This window comes from Mizuhopecten yessoensis, unplaced genomic scaffold (assembly GCF_002113885.1).
Source record: "Mizuhopecten yessoensis strain PY_sf001 unplaced genomic scaffold, ASM211388v2 scaffold10135, whole genome shotgun sequence".
Lineage (NCBI taxonomy): Eukaryota > Metazoa > Mollusca > Bivalvia > Pectinida > Pectinidae > Mizuhopecten > Mizuhopecten yessoensis.
The window spans coordinates 494,686-515,456 of record NW_018408396.1 but is presented as its reverse complement, the minus strand read 5'-3'; the positions used below and the strand labels follow the sequence as shown (position 1 = coordinate 515,456).

General features: G+C 33.8%; 1 protein-coding gene across 1 annotated transcript in view; it reads left to right on the top strand.

Annotated features, from left to right (window-relative positions):
* The first annotated feature begins 19,257 nt into the window (after positions 1-19,257).
* LOC110459603 (homeobox protein SIX1-like) overlaps positions 19,258-20,771 on the top strand; it is a 49,252-nt gene continuing 47,738 nt past the window's right edge. Inside the window, exon 1 of the mRNA XM_021511948.1 lies at positions 19,258-19,276. The gene's annotated coding sequence lies outside the window, so the exon portion shown is untranslated. The remainder of the gene's footprint in view (positions 19,277-20,771) is intronic.

The following is a 20,771-nucleotide window of genomic DNA, read 5'->3' as shown; positions in this document are numbered from 1 at the left end:
CTCCGCGAAACTTCAAAATTATCATTCCAAACTATTCTCAGTGTTGTCATTCTTTTAAGTTAAATGAAGTAGAGAATGTTGAAAAGCTTAATTATTTAATGGTCTAGCTTAAATTTTCTTCAGAGTTTCCGTTATACAGAAAACTGCCGAGCAATGTCTATAGTTACCCGGGAATGGAAACATAGGACTCCTATTCAAACATAATAATGTAATTGAAACAGTGTTATGACACTTTTCAAAATCGTTTTGCTATGTACCTGTATATTATATGTAGATATTTTTATAGACACAAATAACGTCATGCCTTACGGTACACTTCAATGCATCGTGAGTATTGTCTTGTTTGTTGGTGTGTTTAACGTTCTTTTAACAGCTATGGTCATTTAAGGACGTGTCAGATTTTGATGGTGGAGAAAAGCCAGAGTTCCTGGAGAAAAAAACACCGACCTACGGCCAGTACCTGGCAACTGCCCCACGTAGGCCTCGAACCCGCGACCCAGTGGTGAAGGGCTAGTGATAGCAGAATGTCAGACGCCTCAACCACTTGGTCACCGCGGCCCTGATTATTTTCTTGTCGGATGTCAGGAAAACAGGAAGTGACGCGGTACACAGCAAACGGGCAGTATCAATGGCGTCATTGGTGGAGAGCTCCAATTTATTGATACAACAGATAGCATGGTATCTAATAAATTTTTTTATAAGAAACCATTTAATGCCAGAATACAGTGAAGAATCTTGCTAACTTAAACACACTTGGAATACTCTTTTTAATTATATATTTTAAGATATAGAAACAATCACGTAATGATATACATGGTGCACCCGAATATGCGGTATTCGGCAAAAGTACATTTGTAAACTCGATACACATGCCATCCAGACCGAGCAAAAAGCTTCATGATTCATCGATAGAAGCGAGGGTAATCCTATAGGACATCTGAGCTCGTGTCATTAAATGGTTATATAGCTTTGTCATGGAATAATCCAGGTTTTCTTATTTTGTTTTGAATAAATACCGAATATTACAGAACTGTAACTGTAAATAGGACGAATCATCCTGTTGGGGCCACATGTCGTACAGGAAACGGTTACAGTCCAGTAGTAGGTAGTTCCGGTTCCGGTACTTTTAGGGGGTTTCTGTCTTAAGTTTTGATAATTCTTTGGTTCCTGCCGTTGTCCTGTTGTATTGACGATGTGGTGTAGCTCCTCTCAAAGTTTGATTTAAACAGCGATTAAATATGATTTCAACGAACAGTCACAAGGAGTCTGTAATTAAATATAGATTTTTTTATTCCGTTATATAGAATATTTCATTAAGAAAATTCCCTGGTTAATTTGGCAAGGACAAAGTCAGAGGTCAAAAAGGGACAAAAACATGAACGGATGAGACACCAAAATAAATGTAAGGACACTGCACCCTCAAAAAGTGAGCCTTGTTTTAATTATCTATCACCAAAGTTTAAGAGTGCCGTTACCTGTGTGTGTGTGTGTGTGTGTGTGCGTGCGTGTGCGTGCGTGTGTGTGTGTGTGTGTGTGTGTGTGTGTGTGTGTGTGTGTGTTATTTAGTGTGTGCGTGGGTGTGGGTGTGGGTGTGGGTGTGGGTGTGGGTGTTAGTTATTTAGTGTGTGTGTGTGTGTGTGTGTGTGTGTGTGTGTGTGTGTGTGTGTGTTATTTAGTGTGTGTGTGTGTGTGTGTGTGTGTGTTATGTTCTTCTTTCAAAGATAACCTATATTTGCAAATAATAAATACGATTACAAATCTGCGAGGACATCGCTAAAAGCTATACGACTGCAGTAAACACCATTGATAGCGTCTACTTGTGTCTTATATGCGACGAGAAAAGTGATTTTGACAGCATCTACACTGCATTCGACCTATTACAATGAGAGTGGAGAACAACGTTCATTTAAGTATTTATGGTTGAAATACAGATGGATTTCCTTAACAAACTCCTATAGCAAGAACGTTTGTCGGCAGATCAGTAGGTGTAATGTATACGTGTAAATACCATGTGTGTATCCCTTATCCGGTAATGTTTCTGGGGATTAAGGAGGTGTCGGACACCAGATCGTTACAATTCACAGTGTTATATTTTGATGTAGGTATCGTATATATACTTTCGTTAACATAAAAAAACCCACAAAAAAACCGATTTGAGTATATATTCTCAGGTGCGTTTTAAAAATCCTCAGAAATGATGGCTTACTTTTTTATATTCATCACCTAGTATATGCACACAGCTATGGAGCTTCCTCTTCCCCCATTAATCGCGGCGGGTTAAGAAACCTTTTGTAAAAATGGCGTATTTTACAGGAAAGGCGTGAAAATTGTCGCTAACGCTTCACTTTACATCGTAACAATGTATTGTAGAAGGTGAGAACGGTCTTTCTACTTTGTTAAGTGATTTTTGAAGGCTGATGAAGGACTATAGTTTTATTATTTGATATTCCTACCGGCGGTTTGTTTTATATCAGAGCCTCTCTTCGGCAGGCAACACGTAGGTGCTAACTGCCTTTTTTCTCCAGCCCAGGCCTCAAACTGTTGGGAGGTCCCTTCCGAGGGTAATGAAAAATGGCAAACGAGAACTGTATCTTTCCCATCTGGGTAAGAAATTGACGTCCAATTAAATTTTATATTCATGACTTAGGCTCGACAAAAACTAAATATCTTAATGTTTCTTCATAAATTGTGATAACCAAAGCTTAAAGCAGCAGAGTAAAAATTCACGGAGATAGTGATCGGAAAGCGGTTAGGTATAGTTTAAGTGTCGTGTACGTCAAGCGAACCGGTAAACTGTACGTTTGTTGTAGCGTCCCGTTGTAAATACATACCCGAAACCTAAAGTATTATGTGTGGGCCATATACCCATCACCCTGGCACACAAAATACGGACAGGCCTATTCCGCCTTGGTGGTCTTTATAAGACTATCCGGGCCATAAACTACCTTCCTCAGCGCATAGCGATTGACAATTGATATAATGCTGGTCTAGTTGTACATGGCCAATGTGTTACCCTGGATGTCACCGTAAGCCTAGAGTTCTGGATGTCGCATACGCCAGGCAATCGAGAATATATATATTTTCTAGAGATGACTGTTTGATATCTATCTCAGGAAGACGTTTTCATAGAAATATATTCCTGTTGTTTATACATGTTATATGTGTACTAGGCGTTCTCCTTGCTCTACCCGGGAGATAGATAAAAATACCAAGTGCCATCCGATCCCCACTTTAAAAGGAATCAAATCCCCACTCTGAACTAGGGCAGCACCAAGTATACAAAATTAGTGGTTCAATACTGAGAGTCAAAGAAGGTCAATGTTTACTACATTTACTACGACCATATCGTCCGTTTTAGACTCATCAATGTTTATAAAGGTCTAACAAATGAAAACCAAACATTCCAAAAAATATCTTAAGGGGAATGGTGCTCATTGAACCCTTATGACTTTACACATTCACAAACTTTGGCTCCAACAGTTATTTTTGTTACGACCAACCTTGATGACTGATAGTCCACCGACAGGGTCAATCACCTAGTGATATAGAATGACCACTGGAAATAAGAAGTTCGCGAGAATCTCGAGTATCATCCGTATTTTGTCTCGGGAATTCAAGGTCATTTACCCCCGACTGGCCACAAAATATTGTATAATAGACTTTTGTGTATATATCTATTTATTTATTTATTTATATGTATCCCAGACAAAATGTTTACAAACTGAAACCAACTACATGCTTTAACTGTGGAGGTACTTGTAACAAATAGCCCGATACCTCCACGCTCAGGATTACTTTGGTGTGTAAACTAGGTCATAAAATGCGTTACCAGTTGTCTTTCTCGGTTGTCTTCATATTGCATTAAACTATACAAGAACCATAAGTGATAAATGAAATGAAGAAATAATTATGCAATGTGCGACATCTTTGAAGATTTTCCAGATGGAACTATTTCCGCATCAAATAACCTCGTAATCTTATTTCAATAAAGGCGTATTTGATTTTTGCACGACATATGCACAGTTTCAAACTAATGCTTATGTATTTTAGCATTTAAAGTGATTCAAATTGAAAGTGTAAGTCTGAATTGTGCGTTTTCCCGAAACATGATAACTTTTCTGGTGCAATACCGATCAATGTTCCATCGCCCGCGGCCCAAACACGTATGCAATAAAAACACAGCTAATTTACATTTTCACTTGCACTGGTGCACACCGCAGGTCTACCTCATGTACACGAAATCGCTTTTGTGAGAGAAAAAAATCCTAACTCCAGGCCGGTAGCTAATCAGTATGCAGGCCTACCTGTGTTATACCTGTAATTACAGGTGATTATCTCGAATCGCTAAGGCAATAAATCAACTACGGACCAACCACGTGGTCGAAATGGACTAACACTGGCTCATAATTGATAACTATCTTGCGTTTGCCGAACAACATACGTGCTTTTCTTTCTCTCCAATGCGCGATTTTGAAATAAACGCTTTCAGCTTGTTTCACATGTTCGAAAGTTAGTCTCATTTGAATCCGAATGAGATGTGTTCCCGAAAGTTTGCTGATGATATCTGAAAAGCATCTCAGTGAGAAACGGCGGTCGCTTGAACGCGTGGTTTCGATAGGGCAACTGGCAGGTCGTGTTTTATATAAGAAATTGATGAGGCGAAAAATGACAAGTTTCCAACTTAATGACGGGCCGGATGAAAACAATACCGTTTTGAACAGACCATCGACAGCCGATTGGTTAATATTTCGCTTTGATGTCGCCGCCAGCTTTATCTGCATTAGAAATTACTCGATACGTGTGATGTTGTTTCTTTGATTCAAATGACATTCCTACAGATAATACATGGTTTATTCAGTAGTGTTGTAATGTAGTATGTGCGAATCGTGAGAGTTGGGGTTTTACCTCCCAATTAAAACATTAACTCAATCAATAATGCCTTTTTGTATGAGCGCACAACTCGTATATTACGGAGATATTTTATTTGAAATTTGCATTATCAATACTTTAGGGGAATGGGCTGATTTGGCGATTAAATTCAAGAAAAAAAAAGGAAATTATTTAATTAAATATTTCAATAATGACCGGAATAAATCTAGATGATATATATTATTATCCGTTTCTAATGTGTGTTTATATCAGGATATTATCAAACAATTTACATACAATTAAAATCCGCTGTATGTTTTAGAAATTCACAGCCCCAACGGAATGCTTTTCACAATTAAATACTGTTCCGGGAAACCCTCTCTCTTCTTTTTTTTATGAAAGTTTGAAGGTATGGAAGTATAGTTAAATGGTTAGTTTATACAAGTGAGAATAGAAATTATCGAGAAATCGTTTTTCTCTCAATACCATTGAGAATACAGACAATGATATGTTTACTGCAGAAGTAAGAGTTAGCAAACACTGAAGCAAATATACGTTAACTAAGTATGTCGTTTTTATTTGGAGGAATACGGTAAGTATTTCCTCGTCTGCCTAGCAAGTCGAACTGTTTGGAATAATTGTTTATGTATATATATATATACTAGTAAGTATTGATTACGCTATGACCTGCTGGTGTATTTTTCTCACCAAGCGTCTGTAAAAGGTGTAGATATCTTAGGAAATTGATACACCACTTTAAGTGGGTTGACGGATATTGATATAGAAATATACATCACACGTGCTTCTGTGGACTTGTGTATCGTATTTACCGCCGATGATATCAAATATTATGATAACCTATATTTACACAATTTGATACCATTAAGGTTTCTTACAGACTATTCCATAGGTTAATAGAGTCATTGAGTTATTGAAAACATTTTTAAATCGACACCAATTCTGGTAATGATATATCCATGTATAAAAATAAAAAGTTTGTGTTTTAGATAATAATTGTATTTTTACAAGTAGACATGATAAAAGAGGTTTAATTGATGTGAAGACGAGTTTCAAAGGATCTGGAAGATACGGTTATATACTAGGCACTCTGTTGACACGGGTATATCTGACCAACCTGGGTATCAACTTCAGAGTTGTTTTACATGTGGTGGGTGTCGATGATATTCCGTCGAAATCTAAACCGCATGTTGATTTCCTCTGATTACCGGGATAGGATAGTGTTACCCGACAAGTCTACAGGATTTCTTTACATGATAGAGTTCTAACATAATGTATTGAGAACTAAATCAGATACTCGGACTACAATTTCAACGAACCATTAGTATATACCGAGTTTCAAATTGCTGTTTAATATAAATTACGAAACACCGTAACTTAATACACCGATAGAATATAAAATTAATTCAATATTCAATAAAGATCGTACATGTACATCTGTTGAAACTGATGACGCAATTATCACCCAGACAGACAGTCAGGAAAATATCTTCATGTGAGTGAATGAATATCGTCTATCATTGCTGTTTTTGACAATGAAAAATGCAACCCCATAACAAAAACAATTGATTTTACACAATAGTAAATTTTTCAGTGTGTATTTTTAAGATATTGCAAAACTATATTCCACCTAGTTTCTTTTTTTCCATATCAACCATACCCCAGTTACTAGTTCCTTACAGACAAAACACTAATTACTACTAACTTAATCAGAATAGAGAACAAAAGCTTCACATGTGGATGTTGTATTCCCCTTAAAAACTGCAGCTTCTCTACGATTTACAAGTAGAGATGCTTCCTAGCTGGATCCCATTGAAGTTAATGCAGTTTTTATTAATGTAGTCAGCCAGCGAATCCCATGCTTGAATTCATATTTAGAAAATAAATTAAATATCGTATTTTTTTCTGCTCATGGTCGGCAATTATGCATGAATGGTTTTCATTGGATCGCATTTTCATTTGTAAATTAACTTAGATTGAATATGCAAATACTACGTAAATGATATGCAAATAATACGCATGATTTTCGCCGCTAGACACGCACATTTGTAAGGTAAAAAGAGTTTGAAATAGATACAGATAGATACAGATGTAAACAAATATGAATGCAAACAAACGCAGATGTAAACAAAAATCCAAGATATACAAACTGTATAATCAACGTAACACTTTTCGTTATGTTATATTAAAAGTGATCTTAAACGTCATTTATTTACTTTAAGGTTTGTAAATAAAACACTAGTGGTATAAAATATATTTAATAAATATACAGCATCTGCAAGTCATCCCGACATATATCAAAGCCTATAATACGGTCAATCCTTGTTACTCAAGCTACAATTTCTTACAGTAATTCGGTTGTCCTCTATCCAGCAGTGTACAGATTAACCACATTTTATAAAAAGCAAACTGCCCCGGTAATCCGTCCATCTCATAATTTAGGTCTTTCTCTGGGAAAGAAGACGACTTGAATATCGACGCGCCAGGTACTGAAAATACCTTTTTCTAAATGAACTTTTTTTATTTGTTTGTTTGTTTGTTTGTTTCACATGACGGTTATATAACGTATTGCTGTCTACGGAAACATGCATGCCGAGTGAATAATATTGGATATTTACGATTTGATTTGAAATGTTTTATTATATGTATTTTTTCATGTTTGTCTAATATATTTTTAAGTACTTTATTATATCTCTTTATTCAACAGTGTATTTATGAAATAAAAAAAATATCTTTTTGAATGATCAGCGTGAGGGATTATTAAACAAGTAATGTTGTTGTTTTATACAGGAGAACAGAAAATTATGTTGTATGTCGACATTCAGAAAACTTCAGTTAACAATAGTATTGCTGTTACTATTACTGATAACATTAGTGTAACATTATGGTTTCTTAAACATGTTATCATTTATTTGTTACCATAATTGTAAAATATAAATAAATTATGATTTATCTTTAAATTGAAAGGATCTCGAATTATCTTATAAAAAAAACCTTCAATTCTTTATCAGTTATAAAGAAAACATTGTCATTCGAAATAAAAATCGAATTTGGATCCATATAGATCCATTAAATTTGTTTTGAGTGTATACAGTTTGTATATTCATTTGGGTTCTGTATCATCGCATGTGTACATATATCTTATATGTTTTAAAAGAGTTAAGTATTTACCCTCGTCCTATTACGTTTATGTGTAGGATGGGTGTTTTTTTTGGGGGGGGGGGTTAACAGGCGTTCCATAATTTATTAGTAGCAGATTACATTAAAACATTATGATATGTTTTGGTAAATAATCAAATTATATTTGTCGCTTTATTCATCTTATATTGTTAGGAAAATATATGGTCTTCGATTTAGATAATCTCGAGTTGAGACGATATTTTATACAATTATATAATGTATGTGTGCATATATGTGAGATTTTGAATATGCATCCTAACTTGCATTCATCTACAGAGACAATGGTTCATCTACAATTTGGTAAATTAACATGTTTACAATACAAACCAGTGGACAACCTGTGGGTCTCCTTATTGTACGGTGCAATCCGTTTCAGAAAGGTGACATGATTGTTTCTGGTATTTTCCAAATACAACTTACGAATTTATTTATGTGTCCGATAATATCTATAATGTATCCTTTGTGTTTGTTTTGCGATTTTGTTACAAAACAGTACTATCTTATACGTAAACAATCAAGCTACAATTCCTCTTATTGCGTTCGGTATCCGGCCACTTATTGTGATAGCTTTAGTTCTGTGAGGTGGAAGGTTGGGGGTCCTAGGCACCCCTGGGTTGGCCTTCGTGTGATTTGGAGTACCAACCATATTGGTGTCTGTGACAAACTGTTGTCCGAAATGAATCTAAGAACATTCGTTATGATTGCTCGGGTGATCACACGGAACCAAGAAAAAGATATTGCAATGTTATGTATACCTACGAGAAAATTAATTTAGATATAGAGACTCCGATACATATCGAATATTAGCAAACTCTACCGAGTTATAGTACACTGTACAGTGTTGACTTAACTGCAAGAACGATTTGTGCAGCTCTTTGACAACGAATTAATGAAAAGAAAAATACTACTCAATTTTCTTTTTAGGCACAAAATAATGTCATTGTCCATTGGGACGAACACGAGTGTCAAAAACAATGTTTTTATTCACTATATATTCTCAATTTGACTTGTAATGAAAACCGAACAAGCACTCCTCTACTGATGTGGATTTAAATATATAAAAATTTCAACGGTTCAGAAAAACATATGATTCGCAATTAAGTTTGGTTGCATATAGAATGATGTCATGCAAAGACCTTTACTTTATTATGAAAAGTTCTTTTCATAATCCATACTTACCAACCTGAAGAAAATGTTTAGAAATACCTTTACATTTTATATTTCATTGTATAATTATTTCTTTTATATAAAGAATCATATAAAACAATTGCATTAATATTACATTCAAGAGTATACTTGCCTTTTGGAATAAACTAATGAGCAACGTGATGAAAGCGTCCTTGTTTGACAGATCATATAACGATCAGTGATGGGAAGGTTTCCATACCTTTAGGTACAAAATAGCGAAATCAAGACAATATTTCCCGTACACAACACATTCATAAGTGCAGGAAACCCTGGAAAAATATATAACGACAAGAAGACATATGACATCGTGTGTGTCCAATTAAAGCTATCAGCATACCATTTATTTTCACTCACAAATGAAATGCACTGGATTTCAACCTTCCAAATATGGTAAAAAGGATACTTCAAGTGCACTTATGCACATTTTACAAAAACCTCCCTGAAGCAACAGTTTTACCTATCAGTAGCTGGGATCACCCTAGTACATGTCATGTTACTTTACAAGATTTGCAGATTTTCCCTTTTTTTTCCGCTGAATATAATATATCAAAAATATTTACTTTGACATTTTCGAAAACAATTATGTGGTAAAGAAAGATACCATAGACGGTATGTTTATCAGGTTGTACAAATAAGGTTTTAGTTTGATTTGAGGATGAGATTGACTGTCGATTTTAATTTATATTTTTATTGTGTGAAATCCAGTCTCTCGGCGACACAATATATGTAGTGTTACTAAACATTCGTTTTGTTTCGTGATCATCGTTTAAATTTGCTGGCGCTTATGAAATGAAACATTTAAGGTGAAATTTGTTCGATTACTCAACAAATATGCAAGATAACATTACCAGGCGATTGATCAACATGCAAATGTGCAGATATATACAAACAGTTGAAAGGTTAATGGCGCGATATTGAATGAATGTGCGCAATACAATAATCAATTTAAATTAGTGTCGGATTTTTATCTTGATCTCAAGGATAACTAAAATAGATAAATTTACATGCAACAGACATATGTCACTTAATGTAAAATCTAGACAAAAATATCATAACATGTGTTGATATCGAATCATATGTTACTCAGAACATCAGATACATCTTATATATCAATAACATGTAAAATAAAGGTAGAATCCTTTCTGTGCTAGTAGATGATGATATTATTTGGCATATAGAATTTATTTAATTTTGTAACGTTTTTAAAACTGTCGACTTATTTTAGATTTTTGTGACTTATGCTCGATAAGGATTCAAAACAAATGTCCGAAATCCATATAATTGTATTAGTCTATATTTCTGGAAAACCCGAGACACTTTAGAATGCCATCCAAAAGTCATTTGTCTATTTTTGTTGACGGCATTCACATACATCTTTACTAGTACCAGATATAAAAAAAAATCCAAAAGCATTTTTGCATATGTATTTGTCTTACGAAGATCAAACCACCGAGACTTAAACAAGAAGGAGTCTATGCCCATTGATATTCACCGAGAAAGGCCAAAATGCAAATCCATACGACAATTGAAATTTACATGATTTCTTCAGGACGTTTTTCTATTTTGGTTTATGGTGTTAATTACAAAGCCAACTCTACGTATCATTAATATTCTATCATCTTTAAATGTTGCCGGATAAGATAATTTTTGGAATTATTTATTATTTATTATATGTTGTAGACGTCATAGTAAACCACTCCGCGTTCGACAGTAAAGGTATTCATCCGCAAACAATACAACTGTCTGTTATCTTTCTGAGTATGGCCCGTCAGCTTGGCTTTACTTATTTACGAAACAATTATCTTTAGAACGTAAGTCACTGAGTACAATTAAAATCAAGGCCACTGTTGTATGCCAGTATGATGAGATACATATATTATATATCAATTCTGGTATTTCTTTTCTCCATACCCAATATCTACACACTGGTTCGCCATATTTTCATACAATATCGATTCCTGTCATAAATTCGTAATGACTTTCTGTCACAAGATACCCGTCTAACATTGCAGATCCAATATTTTTCAAAACTCTAGGGATTTCTTACACATACAATATTCTCATTTACAACCCAGGAAATAAAACCTTTGACTGGTAAACCATGAATCTATACGGTATAGTAGATAGTAGTAGGAGTGTGCAAAATTAGAAAATAGAGAATGATGTTACGTGTTAGTGAACTCACCGGTGATTTGATTGAAGAAATTATGTCAGTCATGAACATGAAAGAGAAGTGCATATATGTCAGATGAGAAATGTAAGACACACATATATATATGTGTACCAGTTTGACGTAAATTCACATATAAATGGTCGAAGTTATGTTTTTATATGTTCATTGAGATAAAATAGATATAATCATCGTCTTTATATGTCAAAAGGTAATATATCGATGCCATATATACATATATGGACGTGTTAAAATTATATTACAAGGTTACCCGTTCGGTGTTTCCACATTTGTATGACACTTCACCTCATATTAGCATGTGATTTAAACGTTTATGTTTTAGACTTACGATGTGAAGTATCGTTTGGCTAAATATTATATCTACAATGTGTCAAAATTCAAATGATGAAAACAAAATACAATGTTACTACATTGCAAAGAATATCTTCTCTATTTATATTATCCATATACACAAACTACTTCTGTATCAAATTCAGCATCCCATTTTCCCGCGTTTTATAGTACTCTAACCACCGACTGCTCCGTTTTATTTCCATGGAATGATATGCTGGCCTCTGTCCTGTCACTGCTCGGACGCACGGAGGCAGATTGAGTGTGGCAGGGGAGCGGTCCTGACGGGGACTTGTCAGTTCACCCAACTAGTTTCTTATTGATGCAGACCAGAACGGCTATTTACTGCTCAGACATGAAATAAATTAATACTACCCTTTAGACAGAGATTTCTCTCGTTTGATGGTCAAAGGAACTTGAATTAACAAATATTGCACCGCTACTGGTGTAGTGGTATCGCTGATCTTTGATCAAGCTAGACATAATAATTGCCTAAAATCGCTAGATATCACCTTCTATTTATTTTGTTGTTCATATCAAACACAAGCTTCGTTTGTAAACCAAGGACTGACGCAGATTATTTAAGTTCCAATAATGAATTCATGTTCTGTTTGACATGTGCTTGTGCTCAGACTGGGAATAAAGTAATTATAACGAAGTTCGGCTATCACTGCTAAATACAACTGTCCTGAAGCTGGATGTCAATGTTTACACGACAATAAGGCACAAACGTGACCCGCAAGCCTTTACCGTATGCATGTGTTGATATACATTTAAACGTGTAAACCTAAAAAAGTCGTTCTCAAATAAACATTTTCATCTAAGCTAAGTGACTTATTGTGGCATTATTCGAGATGTCTTAATCTCAAAAACGTTAAATGTTCTTAGTTTTAAACTCCAATTACATAAATATAATATACATCAAATATCCCTCATTTAAAGTCGATATTTTACTTATACATGATTTGATTGATTGACTGAGGGACAGAAACCTATTAAGTGTCTCTGTTTCTTTAAACTAATGAAAAAACCCCACCATATATACATTTATAAATGAATTTCATTTACAGCATTGACAAATTGAGAATTGGTGTACAAAACGATTCTTCTGCAGTCAATTAGAATCGTTTTATTCAAGTGTAATTATCATCTATTTAAATATGTCTATGACAGTTAAGATTTATTTTACATTATTGACTTTTACATGTCAACTTAGCAAATGCTACTTCAGGAGACAATTGTTTTTAGTATGCAAACTCTCTTAATTTCACGCTCAATTACCCAGCACGTGGAGCAGCGGGCACAGAAGGAATTAAGGATCATGTTATAACATTAATGGCTATTTTATTTTATTTTTTTATAGAATCTGCATGAATAGTGATTAGGTATGAGTGGAGAGAGAGGAAAAAAAGACCCATTTAACGTTTTCGGTAATCAGCTTTATAAATTCAGTATTTGATTAATACATCAAATCAACAAGACACCCTAGCTCTTCTGTTGGTTCCTGCCATGCTCCATCAAAAGAGCAAGAAGTCTTTCGTCGACAGTACCCAAACCCTTGCGCGCCATGTTCGTTTTCTAACCTCATTCGATACGATATAAAACATGGAGATTCGAAAGGATTATGTGATCTTTATGCCTCCGCTGCTGCCTATCAATTTCCAAGAACGTTAATGATGGCCAGGCGAGGAAAGTCGGCCACCGAGTCTATTGTTTTAGCTCCGTTGAAGGAATAAAATATTGAAGGTGCTGGGTAACGCACACTGTGTCCGGTGAGAGCCGTAAAATCCAATCCTACAGTTTTCGGCCCATCATAAAAAGTCTGCTTAGCAGAAAATGTCATCTCGGTTTCAATTCATTCTTTCATTTCTTAAATATTTCACAATTTTATGATTAATTGGTATGTGGTGCTATCTCTAAGCCTCGTCCTATCGCTGTACCATTATTTTTGTGTAGCTGAAAAATTAAATGTTGTCTTTTATTCCGATATATCTGCTTTGCCATCAAACTATCCGGCTTCAATAGATAACACAAGCGGTGGTAGGTTGAAACATTCATTTCCTAAAATATTACAGCACTATCGTAGATGAATATATGCGAAATATATTGGATCCTTATATATCGTTTACTAAACGCATTCCGAACTGTGATAAAATAAACACGTTTCGTCAATCAAGGCTAACGAACAATTTCAAAGGATGAGAGGTTAGGTTTGGACATTCGCTTTGATCTTTGTGTATTTAGATAAATGTCGATTCCTCTCTTTCCGGCGCATGCTGATTTGAAAATAAACAGACCTTTTTTTTGTATTTGTATATATTTGATATCAGCTTCCCATACATCAAACATTTGGTTGATATTGCGGTTAAATCTTTAGATTAGAGTTAGAATAAAGCACTTTAGTTATTTGTCATTTTTAAAATATACATTACATATATTACGTCTCATTACCTTGTTCGATCCCTACACTTATATAATCATTAGTTAGAAGAAAAAAAAAATGATATTTATTTTATATTTATATATTTAATATCTCAAGTATATTGTCGTTTTCCCCGACTGCAAAATACGAAACACAATTTTTTTAATCGGAAAGATATGTCATTGTTTTGTATGTACTTCAGGTTGGTCTGACGTCGATGAAATGGAACACCAGGATCAGTAAACCTGAAAATCACTAGAATCACATATTCACAAACATGCATTTCTGTCCCTTTGTGTTGTTTTTTTAAGGGATTATTTTTTTAAAAGCAACTCTGTAAATTTATATATTTCATTATTTTTTGTGTTTAGATATTTGAAATTTGAATCAGCGTAAATAAACTGGTTTTTGAAATGTCATATAATGCATGCAGTTATACGGGTCAGGAGTAAAAGACCGGGTAGGTTTCTGTTTACCTTCTCCATTGGGCTTCTTAAACATGAAGCGACATCTTACATGCCTCATTTGGTTCATCAAATTAAGATTGGCTGGAATGAATTCTCCGGTCTATTGTCCAGATGTATCGGATGTCAGTGGTTATGCCGGGTACTAGCTATTGATACTGGTTATGGGATGTAATTGTGGCTAAGTACACGGTCAAATATACTTTCAATATCATCTCTGTCTGTACGCACGGCCACGGCTGTTATAATTTTAACATGGGTGCATCAATACACATACCAAACGCTATTCAGGAAACCTCAAGTTAACTTGATATTATTTTAATTCACGTAACATGTAAATAAATTGTGTTATAGGGAGAATCCTTAGTCTTTGTTTATATTTTTGCGCCTTAGATTTGATGAAGCTTGAAGTCAATTACAGCAGATGATGACCAACTATACTTAAATTTATCACCATATGGACTTACTGTTGAAGGAGTGAATTGGACCTGTTCGTCGGAAAAGACATTTTAGACATCACATGAAACTTAATTGCAAAAACAATATGAAATAAAAATGTAGGTTGACATCATTTTATAAGAAAAAAAAACAAAAAAAATTATCCTCACAGAAGGAAAAATCATAACGTCCCGTTAACACAATGGAACAAAAGCAAAGAGATATTTTTTAAAAAAGTCCTCAAAATGATATGATAAGCAGAAATATCGTGGTTATTCTTTCATCAAAAGGTTATTTAATATCATTAAGACAAATATAAATATCGAGATCGTTCTTTGGAAAATTAAGATTATGAAACCAGTTTTATCATATGTATTCGTTTTTATTTTATATTATTTCTTTCTTTTTGCAGCAATAACATAAAAACAGCTAATGCAGAGATAAACGTGTAAACTATATCACTATTCTTTTTACAAAAACTCCAGCTTTTTGTTTCTAAACTATTCACAAAGTTGCAATTCTGTCAGGATTAAATGTATGATTTAAATGCTGCCCATCAGCGCAATTCTGAAACAATAGCATACACGACTATCCTCAGAACTAACTGTATATTCTCTTATGATTTTAATAACAAAATCAATAAAAAAAAAATGTAATGATTCTGTGTACTGAAGGTATCTTAGATTTCGTGCGAAATTTATTTTCGCTAATACAAGAATCAAGTATAACGTAAACGCTCATATATGCATAAGTTAAGGTATATACGTTGAAAATAATTTGTGTTAAAAGACATCAGAGTGTTTTGACATGATATTGAATCAAATGAAGCTGGTGAAATTGTACAGATATCATGGATACGGGCGTGGCGTTTATGTATTTCAAAAACTAGGTATATTTAAGAGGAAATTTGAAACATGTAAACCATAGTATTAAAACAAAGCAAAATAAATCAAGGGAATAGCAAAACAAAGGGAAGATGTCATAAACCCAAAACGAAACAAAAGGATGTTCTTACCAGCAAAATACAGAAAACACATGTTAGTTCACTTCCTGAGTAATGAAATTTAAAAGACTAATTTCATATTGGAAGCTGTGGATTTGTATTGTCAAGAAACAGATAAAACGTTACATGTAAAAAAACGTTTTCTCTTTTATAACGGAAGAGTTTTGACATATTTATGGTTGATATATTTGGCATGTCTAAGCTTCCGATATTAATGTAAAATTTAAATAATTCCTTATATTAATTGTTCATGCTTATTAATATTTTATATTTTCCTGATTACAATTTTTTGAAAAATAGTATTTATAGTAAAATGTATGAAGGCATTGCCGTGTTCTACCTTCGACAGTTCAAAAATACGCATTATGTTGAATATTCATGGTTTTCATTGGAAAAATTACTGTATAAGTATGTAAAACAGAATATAAGGTTTAACTTGCCGTTTTGTAAACACATTGGAATCATTTCTCTTTTGTGACATCCCTTCTCTGTAGATCTTATTTCATCGCGATGTTTTCAGCTGACTTGTACGAATGTATGTGTACCTACGCTTGTTAGAGAGTGTGGTTAAGTGGTAATTAACATTCATAAAAGTTGAGAGAAGTTTGACTTGCTGTGCAATAACGTACCGCCTCAGTCAGTTAAAGGTTTGGACGCCCGTTCAAACTGACCGTCTGTAGTAGTTTCTAGTCGAAACGTTGGACGCCTCAGAGACGTAAATCACATAGTGTACATTATATATTCTAGTTGGATATTGACTGGTTTTACGACGTCTTTGCTATATCGGGTGAGTGAACACTTTTTGCTAGATATTGATGGTTTAACAACACATATGAATCATATTAAATAACAACGTATAAAAATCCTTACTTCTAAACATTGAGGAATTTCCGTGTTGGGGAAAACAAAAACAATTTACATTTTTTAGGATTATTTTTGAAAAAATAATTTGATAATGCAAATGGCTTATGTAATACTTTGTAAAACATTTTAAGTGTTAGAAAAAAAAATGTTATCAACAACATAGTGCATAGTATTGTCTTTACGAATCTACATAGTTATCATAAAATCGATATCTTTCATTGGAGTTTACACGATATGTGAATGTAAAAAATAATTTCAGCCTCATTTTGCCATAACTAAAATATTAAAAAAATGGATTTTTAATTTTGAGATGAAGTTATTATGGAGACTTAATAAGTTTAAAAAATAAAAAGAGTATTCTAATGCCGGATAATTTGAAAATGTGTTAAACTGATATCCGTATAAGATAACGTTTAATTCAAATAATCAATACAGTATTAATTCACGCATCACAGCCAATCAAACATAATATACCTGAATGCAGGGTTGCATGCAATATAAATTGTAATCATCCATTTGAGGTATTTCTCTGAATATTCAACAAATTAAAATGTATAACTTGGTATATAGTTTATATGCAAATGGTTTCAATGAAATCGAATGTTTAGTAAACAGGTTCCTAAGAAGTGGTTTTCTATTTCAAGAGTTAAATTCCTTCGACAGTTGTATGATTTCCTGCAGTAATCATGTCGTAGCCAGCAGATCAGAACAGGTAGGACTAATTATAACAAACGCAGCGCTATAACATGCACTGCACATTGTGTATGATTGAACCGTGCCAATTTTATCAATATTTGACATGACAATATCATTGTCCACTTAACACGCAATTATGCATAGATCGTGTATATGCCAATCAAACCGTTGGCATACTTGTTTGAAGATGGTCATTCCTTCCAACTGACTTGATAATCGATCTTATCGTTCTAACCTGACATGTCCTTAAATGTATATTCAGTGTTTACATGACCGAGTGTAAATAATTTTCGTGATAAAAAATGTTAATGTAACATTTCACGTTTTTAATTTTCGCATTCAGATATAAGCATTTGATACAAAATATGTTTTAAAAACTACAATAAAAATGATGGGTTTTAACTAAAAGTTAATATTATCATAGTGTTTTAAATAGCATAAAAATATACTCTGACGATGTATACATTGTTTGTTTTGCTTGCATGCAAAAATACAAGTATATGTTAAACCACAAATCGGCTCTCCTAATTCCAATAGGAATACACTGATATTATTTAGCCTAATACCACATCTGTTTTTCCTATAGCTTATACTTAGAATTAGGTGATGCAAGGAAATCATCAAGAGAATATATATTAAATAAGAGTGTATTGTTTCTCGTGATAGCAGTGTCACAATATCTCCAATACATGCTAAAAATATTTGTCTCCGAGAGTGTTAAAATCATATATTTAAAAGTTGTGTAAAGCCATGTTTGAACGCATTTGGAATTATCAGAATTGATGAATATATTAACAAGTAAATGCAGTCAAAACCTAACATATACGGACTTTCTGAATGTAATTACATATGGTCCGGGTAAAATTCTGGGTTTAAACACAAACAATACAAAACAAAATTGTAGGCCGAACATGTTTTTGCCTCTCCTCTAAAAATCAGTAAGACAAGTTCTGCATTTTTCTTTGAATACAAAGCATAACTAATTATTATTCAAAACACGAACATCACAACATTACTAGTAAAATATATCAATCAGGTCTAAGGTTATAAAGTTAGTGAACATTAATATTTATACACCGTCCCCTGTCTTGACATTGAAATGGGAGCCCTTGTCGTGTGGTAAACTTGTGAATTGTACTTCATTAAATGTAATGTTAATTGTTTGCTATTAACACAGAAACCGTTTTAGATAACTAGAGCGTACCTGAAGTTAGTTGGGTAAGTATGCGTACTCAAACGTCTGGAACACTAAGATGACAAATATGGCGACAGAATAGCTTATTACCACAACGATGTGAAGGAAATTTATATTATTTAATTGTAGGTTTCGTATTACAAGATCCACAACAGTTGAGGCGCTGTCTGCATTTCCCCTTAAGGCGATGGGTAGGGGAGCCACGTTTAACAATACGAACCTATTTTAATCTAAGGACAATTATCATCTCTACTTTCTGATAGATATTGGCTCTGACACAAGTAGTGAAAAACATTCATTACAAACTCAAACTTAATGATAACTTTTGTATTCATTTCAGATTGCAGACTGAAAACTATTTTAGGCTTTTCGATAAAAAATGAATCTTGTCTGTTTGATAACAATCTGATCATACAAGGTATAGTATATACTGTTCAACATTTACTTTGTAAAACTAAAAATCCCTTTTGCGGTTTTTCAAGTCAAATAGATTGGTTTTCTATACATAGCGTAAACTTCATTGTTGTTTAAGTAGTCTAAGATTTCAAATTTGTCAGAAGGTAGAACTAAGAAACACAAAAGGGGAATAGAACAGTGTCATTTGAAATATATTGTTTACAAAAAATGAATCATAATCAACACATCATCTAATTTTATATTAGGTCGCTTATACAAATATATTATGCATATTATATCAATGCCATGTTCATATATATAAAATGAATAATACATATGAAAGTGTTAAATACTAAAATAGAGTGTATTTGCATTGTGAAGAAAGTATAAGTGAACCATGTCCGTTCATATGGTGGATTACATTGTGTATAATATCTCATACATCATCAACTATTCGATTATAAGGTCAAATTAATTTAGTTTTGTCATAATATGTACTTTTAATGTGTTAAACAGGAATTAATCATATAAAATATGCCTATTAAATACTTCCTCGTTCATAGAATAGTGATAGAAATAATCAATTACTTTTAGCTGAGAAAAACAGGAAAAACGAAGTAAAATGTGTTTGGTGATTCATGTTAAAAAAAAATTAGCAATATTACTCAGAATATATTTCATGATAAGAAAAAATAAAAGCGACAGCTTCAATTTAATTTCATATCAATATATTATTACAATATAATTGAACAGACGGACAGCACTAATCAAACACAAGTGCCTTTAAAATAATTGCAAATTGTTTTTCCCGAATAACCAATTTCCTGGAAGTTAAAACTTATCTCTTACATTCGTGATACAACCGACGACTATATTGACTTGTTCGTCCCAGCATTCCTAGAATACCAATATACCAATAAGGGACCAGCCAGTCCCGTATTGACATGAAACCAAAGTATCCCTCCCATTTCTAAGATTTCATATTGAATATGTATTGGAAGGCAACGGACGAGAGAAAAGTCATTTCCAGACTTACGATCCATAAATTGTTGGGAATGAAGCGGAAACTTAGAGAAAATTGAGCAGTCATATATAATATCGGTTGTACCATTGCCTAGGGCTCATAGATTTACCAAGAGTAGAATGGATCCCGCCTCGGATACACGTCTGGTAAACTTCTAGGCAAAGGACACAAATACACATAGGACTCGACCGGCGTTCCCCGTGGTGGTATCACTGTACGGCTAACTTTTACTCATTCGATTAAACGTTAAGACAAATAAGACAACCCGCTAGCTATATTCCCAGATATTTATCATTCCACGTTGACCATCATAATATGCCTGTCAACAGTTCCACGCGCGCAAAATGGAAAGTCAGATATTCTATACGTGTAAATATGCGAAGCACCAATAGTAAGGCACCTCTCAGCGATCGGGAGCAGGTCATGGGCTGGTGAAGCCGGAAACTCAACGTGTGAATCGGTTTGTGGAAACAAAGCATTAAAACTCAGGGGG